Here is a 7606-nt window from a genome sequence, read left to right on the forward strand (position 1 = left end):
AGGGTCAGGGTCAGGGTCAGGCTGGTTAGGGTCAGGGTCAGGGATAGGGTCAGGCTGGTTAGGGTCAGGGTTAGGGATAGGGTCAGGGTCAGGGTCAGGCTGGTTAGGGTCAGGGTCAGGGATAGGGTCAGGGTCAGGCTGGTTAGGGTCAGGGTCAGGCTGGTTAGGGTCAGGGTCAGGGATAGGGTCAGGGTCAGGCTGGTTAGGGTCAGGGTCAGGGATAGGGTCAGGGTCAGGCTGGTTAGGGTCAGGGTCAGGCTGGTTAGGGTCAGGGTCAGGGATAGGGTCAGGGTCAGGCTGGTTAGGGTCAGGGTCAGGGATAGGGTCAGGGTCAGGGATAGGGTCAGGGTCAGGGATAGGGTCAGGCTGGTTAGGGTCAGGGTCAGGGATAGGGTCAGGGTCAGGGATAGGGTCAGGCTGGTTAGGGTCAGGGTCAGGGATAGGGTCAGGGTCAGGGTCAGGGTCAGGCTGGTTAGGGTCAGGGTCAGGGATAGGGGTCAGGGTCAGGCTGGTTAGGGTCAGGGTCAGGGATAGGGTCAGGGTTCCTCATCAAAGCATGTCTCCTTCATATGAGGATGGACTCCATCACTTAGGACTGTCACAGCAAGGCCGGCTCCATTCAGCACAGGGGTCAAAGAGGTCACGGCACATGTGCACTCACCTGCCTGTTGAGCTTAAGACTCATTATAACTGCTGTGAAGTTCATGTTCTGCTCCTGCACTGATTCTCTCAGTCAGCTGAGGAAGATCTGCTCTCCCATTCAGAATCAGCACCAGCTGGACGTCATCACATGAGATCCAGCAGGCTTTTATCTTGTTTCGGGCCTCAGTCGTGGTCCATGTTTGGTGGATTTCTATGAAGGTACCGGTGTGGTGTCAACAGACCAAAACCAGGAGGTATCAGGAGAGGAAGTTTATGTGTTCAGGTCTTAAGGTTCCGACACATCGGGCCCCTGGACGGACGATGGGGCTCCTGCAGCAGAACCTTTTTTGTGTTGTTATGTCTCTTTGTGGGCATTTCATTGAGATATTTAGTTTGTTCTTATATTTAATATTGAGATTAAATGGGGCCAATAATGAAGCCCAAATGGAAATGAAAGGGAGGAAGACTTTGAACTGTGCAGGAACAGATTTAGGAACATAATAAGTTCACATAGTTTTCCATCATTTTGTGGTAATTTCTGTTGTTTTGTGCTTTTACAAACACGTAACCCAGTCCTGATGCCAGTGTGGACCCATGCAGCAGCTTCTCTGTTTGAGAGAGCAGAATTCATTTATCTGTCTGCAGAGTATGAGCATGTCCAGAAACAAGTGTCTTTAGAATTCTACACAACCTGCAGGTTGTTTGTGAGAGCAATTACATTTCATAAACTCATCTTTTAAAAAAAAAAACAACACATGAAAATCTTCTTACTTCAGCCAACAAACAGCTGGACAAAGAGTCAAAAGTACCTGCACAGATGCACCAAATGTACGGATAGATAAATATAACTCCAAATCAGAAAGAGCTGCCAACATGTTTCCTGTTCAGCTTCATTTAATCTGGTAACAAACATCATTTCTACACCTCAGACCTGCAGCATCCCATAAAGTCAGTGAACCTTTTCCCACTTTGTTTCCTTCTGCCAACACTTAAAGCCGTTCTGACTCTGAGGAAACCAGGTGATGCAGAGTTCCAGCTGTTATTTTGTCCCATTCCTCCTTAAACAGGTCTTAAGGTGTGCAGCAGGGCGGGGGGGTGGTTGTTTCTCTGCTGGGGACAGGTCAGGACTGCAGGCAGCCAGTCCAGCACCCGTACCTCTTCTTCCTCAGCCAGGCCTTTGGACTGTGGCAGAATGTGGTTTTCCATGGTCTGCTTGAACAATGCTGGGACGTCCCAGGAAAAGATGTGGCCTTGAAGGCAGCATATGTTGCTGTAAAATCTCAGTGAGCTTTTCTGCATTAATGCTGCCGTCACAGAAGTGGAAATGAGCTTTGCCCCCTGATCCAACCCCATACCATCACAGAGCCTGGCTGCAGGGACTGGCTGCTGACAGCAGGCTGGATGCTGCTTTTGCTCTTTGCTCCATTTCTTCCAACAAAGATGTGGAATACTGATGGGTCTGACCACAGCACACGTTTCCACCGTGTGACGGTCCATCCCAGACTGATCTGATAATTTGCATTGAACAGCCTTTGAGGAGTTCATCCATCGAACAAGAGTTCTTCTTTTCTTCAAGTCTGAAATCCCTCCAAGTCCATCAGTTATCTATAAAGACTCTGTTGGCTCAGCAGAGAGCTGAGGCCCCATAAATATGTGAACTTTATTCCACCAAACAGCTGAACTTCAGGGGGGATAAAATATTTGAACCTGAGCTCAGAACGAAGGATGCATGAGGTCACTTTACCTCAGTAATCTGTGATCTTTGAGCAGGACCAGAGTGGGAAACAAAAACAAGAAAAGTGACTTCATCCCTCCTGTGTGTGGGTTAGGGTTAGGTTCCAGATCTCTGAGACGTTTAAATGTGAAGCAACATCACGTCTTCAGTAAAATAAACTCAGCTGAGACGCTGCTCATATGAAGACATTGTTTCAGTGCTCAGGTTAAATCTGCAATTTAAATGGAATCAAAACCAGGGAAACCCAGAGAAGATCCTCTGCATTTATCTGAGGGTTCTCAGAGGATGAAATGTTTCCTGTGACCTCCATCGCTGACCGCCACTAGATGTCAGCGCCTGCCTGCAGCTCACAGCTCTGACAGCTGGACGCTCTGCAGAGCTGATGTGAGATTTCAGCTCATCTCACGCCCAGAACGCATCTGCTGAGTATCGACTGACTGCCGGTTCAATCCGTCTCATCTGAGCGGGACCAGAACAAAAAACGACCCGACCCGCTTCCTGTCTGCTCTGCAGCGAACCCAAAACTTTACTGATTAATCAACACTTCCTGAAATGATTAAAAAAATCTCTTTCTGTGGTTTCCAGAGAACTTCCACGAGTCCGTCCAACATCTGGAAACCCAGAGAGGTTCAGGTCAGCGGTTCGTGTGAAGGAAAAGAACATGTTGGACATCTTACAGGAAAGAACAGAAGTCAGTTCTGATAAAAGCTGGGATTCTTTTCTCTCTGCTGCTCCGACCCGCTCAGGGTTCCCTTTCTGACTGTAAACCAGTGAAACCAGTTTAACTTTGGAGGGTGCAGCTGGTGAAGGTGAGCAGACGTTATCTCTCTGAAGTGGGTTTGGGTTCGGGTTCGGGTTCGGGTTCGGTTTCAGGTTTGGGTTCGGTTTCAGGTTCAGGTTCAGGTTCAGGTTCAGGTTTGGGTTCAGGTTCAGGTTCCCGTAGAACAACAGCATTAATCGTTAATGTCGCTGCTTCTTCTTTCTTTTGCTTGATTTTTTTACATCAAACATTTCAAACATGACCAAAGAAGCCCTGATGAACATGAAACCGACCAAACGCAGAAAAGCTACGTCACCATCTCCCCCTGGTGGCTGGCTGCAGTATGGCCCATAAGCCCCGCCCCTTCCACGCACGTGGAACTCAAACCTGCCTCAAGCACGTTTTTTTGTGTGATTTAAAGATTCAAACTTGGCTGTTTCATTGTGTGGCAGGAAGAAAGATCTGAGAGTTATTATTAAAACGGTTTGAACTGTCCTGGTCAGTCAGGTCACATGGTTCTGCTTCAGCTGGTTCTTTTGGGCTTGTTTTCATAGATCTGCGACTGTTCCTTTAAACCCAGCTGATGAAACTTTCCCCACCAGTGGAACACGATAAACAAGGAGAACTTTTCTCCTCGATGCATCCACAGAACAAACTGTCCATGAATCCCACTCACAGCTGAGGACAGACGTGTTCTTCTGTCATTTGAAACGTGTGCATGTAGCAGGATTAACAGACTGTGGATTTATTTTCAGTTTGTTGATGAAGAACCCGGCGCAGCAGAACCTCAACCTCCGGCCCAGACTCAGCAGCACCTCCATCCGAAGGAGAAGGAACACCGAGGACAGTAAAGTCCACCTTCTGGTTCCAGAGGAGCCAAAGAAGCATCTCTGAACAGTGGAGGCGGTCTCAGGTACCACCTCCAGCAGGTTTCAAACCCAAGAACAACCTGCCAGCTGTGCTTATGATTCATTTTCAGGATTCAGTGTTGCTTTAATGTTTGAACCTGAAACATGTGAGTAAATCCCCAGCTTTGGTTCAGACTCATCCTGTGAAAAACTCCTTTCTTCCACCTGAACTCATCCTGTGTGACGTCCTGAATGAGATGGGCCTCGTTCTGCTGCAGCGTTACACCTCAGCGGCTCCGAATGTCGTCAGAACCGCTGAAATATTAAAGAGACGCGCTGCTGCACAGAAACTCATGACTAAAGCATTAAGAGCTGCTTCTGATCTCCCTGCAGCTCATGACGCAACGCGCTGAAACGCAGTGCACGTCGGAGCGTGCACGTGTGGATCCAAGAAGCACGAGAAGAGAAGAAAGTGGAAATAAAAGTTCTGTAGAAGAGAAGGAAGGGAAGGAGATGAGGACAGAAGGTTTGATGGGGAAGGAAGGAGGACAGGGGGGAGTAGTGGGAGATAAGAATGCTGGCTGTTCCTCTCCGTTCTCACACCTCCCCCTGCTGCTGCTTATCGCTTCAAATTCCCTGAAAATCAGATTAGAACAGATGGACTTTCTCTGAGACCGGATGGGACTGAAACCAGAACCACCAGATGAAAACCAGTAAGACCCGAGCGGCAGGAAGAGGCTGACAGGATCCAGGGGGTGATTATTGATTATTGATTGTGGGCTGCTGTCAGAGAAACATGTGGAGTGCTCCTCTGCTGGATCCTGCTCCTCATTCCTGGGCGGGTCACAGTGGAGACGCCCGCGGGCCTCCTCCAACCGGACCAGACAGATCCTGCTCTTCATCATCGGAGGAGGAGGTGCGTTCTGCTTGAACTCGGGCCTCACCTGAATCGTCTGTGAGCTTCTTGTAGGTTTGGGGCAGATATAACAGCTTCATGCTAAGAAGCTCCAACACCTCAGACTTGGACCGAGCCCACAGCTGCGGTTCCTCCTCCCAGAACCCTCGCCCGGCACCAGCCTGCATGACTGACCTTTGACCCCTCACCTCCTGTTCCTGCTCTCAGAGGCAGCTTTGCTTTTTGATGAGTGACCTTTCTATGATGTGTCCCCTTGTTCTGATGCAGATGTTCATTTCTTCTGTGGTTTCAAACTTCAGATTAAAGTTGATGTTTTTAGCATTTCTGTTTGAACTGATCCTCCTTCGGGTTTCTGTTGGACTATAACACTGCAGAACCCCCAGTTCCGGGCTGTGTAACTCACACACTGACTGCAGGTTTGCTGGTGGACCGCAGACACTCGACATTTGACAGGAAGTGAACAAACACAAAAGGGTAAGAAGAAGTGAGGCTGTTAAACTGCAGGCTGCTGAACCCAAACAGCTTATTGTTTATTGTTCAGCAGCAGAACACGAACCAGCTGGATCGACACCGTCCAAACTTTGTTTCTGCTCAGTGTCAGTATCACTGAGGGCTCAGTGTGTGTGTGCACGTTAATGTGCATGTACAAAGTGTAGAATCTGGGCAGAGCTGCGTACGCAAAACACAATGAAAACATCATGTAAACAGCATGTAAACATAATATAAACATAATGTAAACATAATATAAACATAATGTAAACATAATGTAAACATAATGTAAACACGATGTAAACATAATATAAACATAATGTAAACATAATGTAAACATAATGTAAACATCATGTAAACATAATGTAAACATAATGTAAACATAATGTAAACATAATGTAAACATAATATAAACATAATGTAAACATAATGTAAACATAATGTAAACATAATATAAACATAATGTAAACATAATGTAAACATAATGTAAACATAATGTAAACACGATGTAAACATAATATAAACATAATGTAAACATAATGTAAACATAATGTAAACATCATGTAAACACGATGTAAACATAATATAAACATAATGTAAACATAATGTAAACATAATGTAAACATCATGTAAACATAATGTAAACATAATGTAAACATCATGTAAACATAATGTAAACATAATATAAACATAATGTAAACATAATGTAAACATCATGTAAACATAATGTAAACATAATGTAAACATAATGTAAACATAATGTAAACATAATGTAAACACGATGTAAACATAATATAAACATAATGTAAACATAATGTAAACATCATGTAAACATAATGTAAACATAATGTAAACATAATGTAAACACAATGTAAACATAATATAAACATAATGTAAACATAATGTAAACATAATGTAAACATCATGTAAACATCATGTAAACATAATGTAAACATAATGTAAACATAATGTAAACATAATATAAACATAATGTAAACACGATGTAAACATAATATAAACATAATGTAAACATAATGTAAACATAATGTAAACATCATGTAAACATAATGTAAACATCATGTAAACACGATGTAAACATAATATAAACATAATGTAAACATAATGTAAACATCATGTAAACATAATGTAAACATAATGTAAACATAATGTAAACACGATGTAAACATAATATAAACATAATGTAAACATAATGTAAACATAATGTAAACATCATGTAAACATAATGTAAACATAATGTAAACACGATGTAAACATAATATAAACATAATGTAAACATAATGTAAACATAATATAAACATAATGTAAACACGATGTAAACATAATATAAACATAATGTAAACATAATGTAAACATAATGTAAACATCATGTAAACATAATGTAAACATAATGTAAACATCATGTAAACACGATGTAAACAGCATTAGCATTAGTAGTTCAGAAAATAACAATACAGACAAGTAGCAGATGCTTGGGATTAATGCTGAGTTCTAAAAGTCCTGGATGTGGGTCAACGTCATCATGAAATCGACTTCTTCAACAACTTCACGAGAAATCTTGAAGCCAAACGAACAAATCTCATCACCAACATAACCTCCCTAAGTGGATCAAAGTTTCAGTGCAGCGGTGCTTTGTAACAGAGCTGCTGCCTTGGCTCACAGGCACACGGTCAGAGAACTCAGTCATGACAGGCAGCGTACAGATTCCTCAACAGCTTTGCTTCTGCGTTGTCTACATTCTCCCATATGAAGCCTGAGCAGCAGAAAGCTGCGATTATCCTCCACACATCTTAATCTGCAGTGAAGGCAACGAGCATGTGACAGTTCACAGTGGCCTGGTTGTTTGGGTGACATTTTCACAGCTCCATCCACAGCATATGACCGGTCAACCCAGAGCTGACACTTGGTTAACACTTTCCATGAACAACAAACTTTAAGCCGGACACAGAGGTGACGCCAAGGTCAGCTGAGGATCGAAAAGGTGAACAGAGTGAGAGAAGTCATGAAGCAGTAATCTGCTGGCTTTACTTTGACCTGCTTTTACAACAAATCTGAATCAGGACTAAAACTGCTGTGAAAGCCAAGTTAAACTGGGGTCAGCAAGTAGATCCAGGACTCATATGACCTGATGACCCCTGATAACAGCTGAAAACAGCTGATAACAGCTGATAACAGCTGATAACAGCTGATAACACCTG

This window comes from Leuresthes tenuis, unplaced genomic scaffold (assembly GCF_036924035.1).
Source record: "Leuresthes tenuis unplaced genomic scaffold, fLeuTen1.0.hap1 SCAF_2, whole genome shotgun sequence".
Taxonomy (NCBI): Eukaryota; Metazoa; Chordata; class Actinopteri; order Atheriniformes; family Atherinopsidae; genus Leuresthes; species Leuresthes tenuis.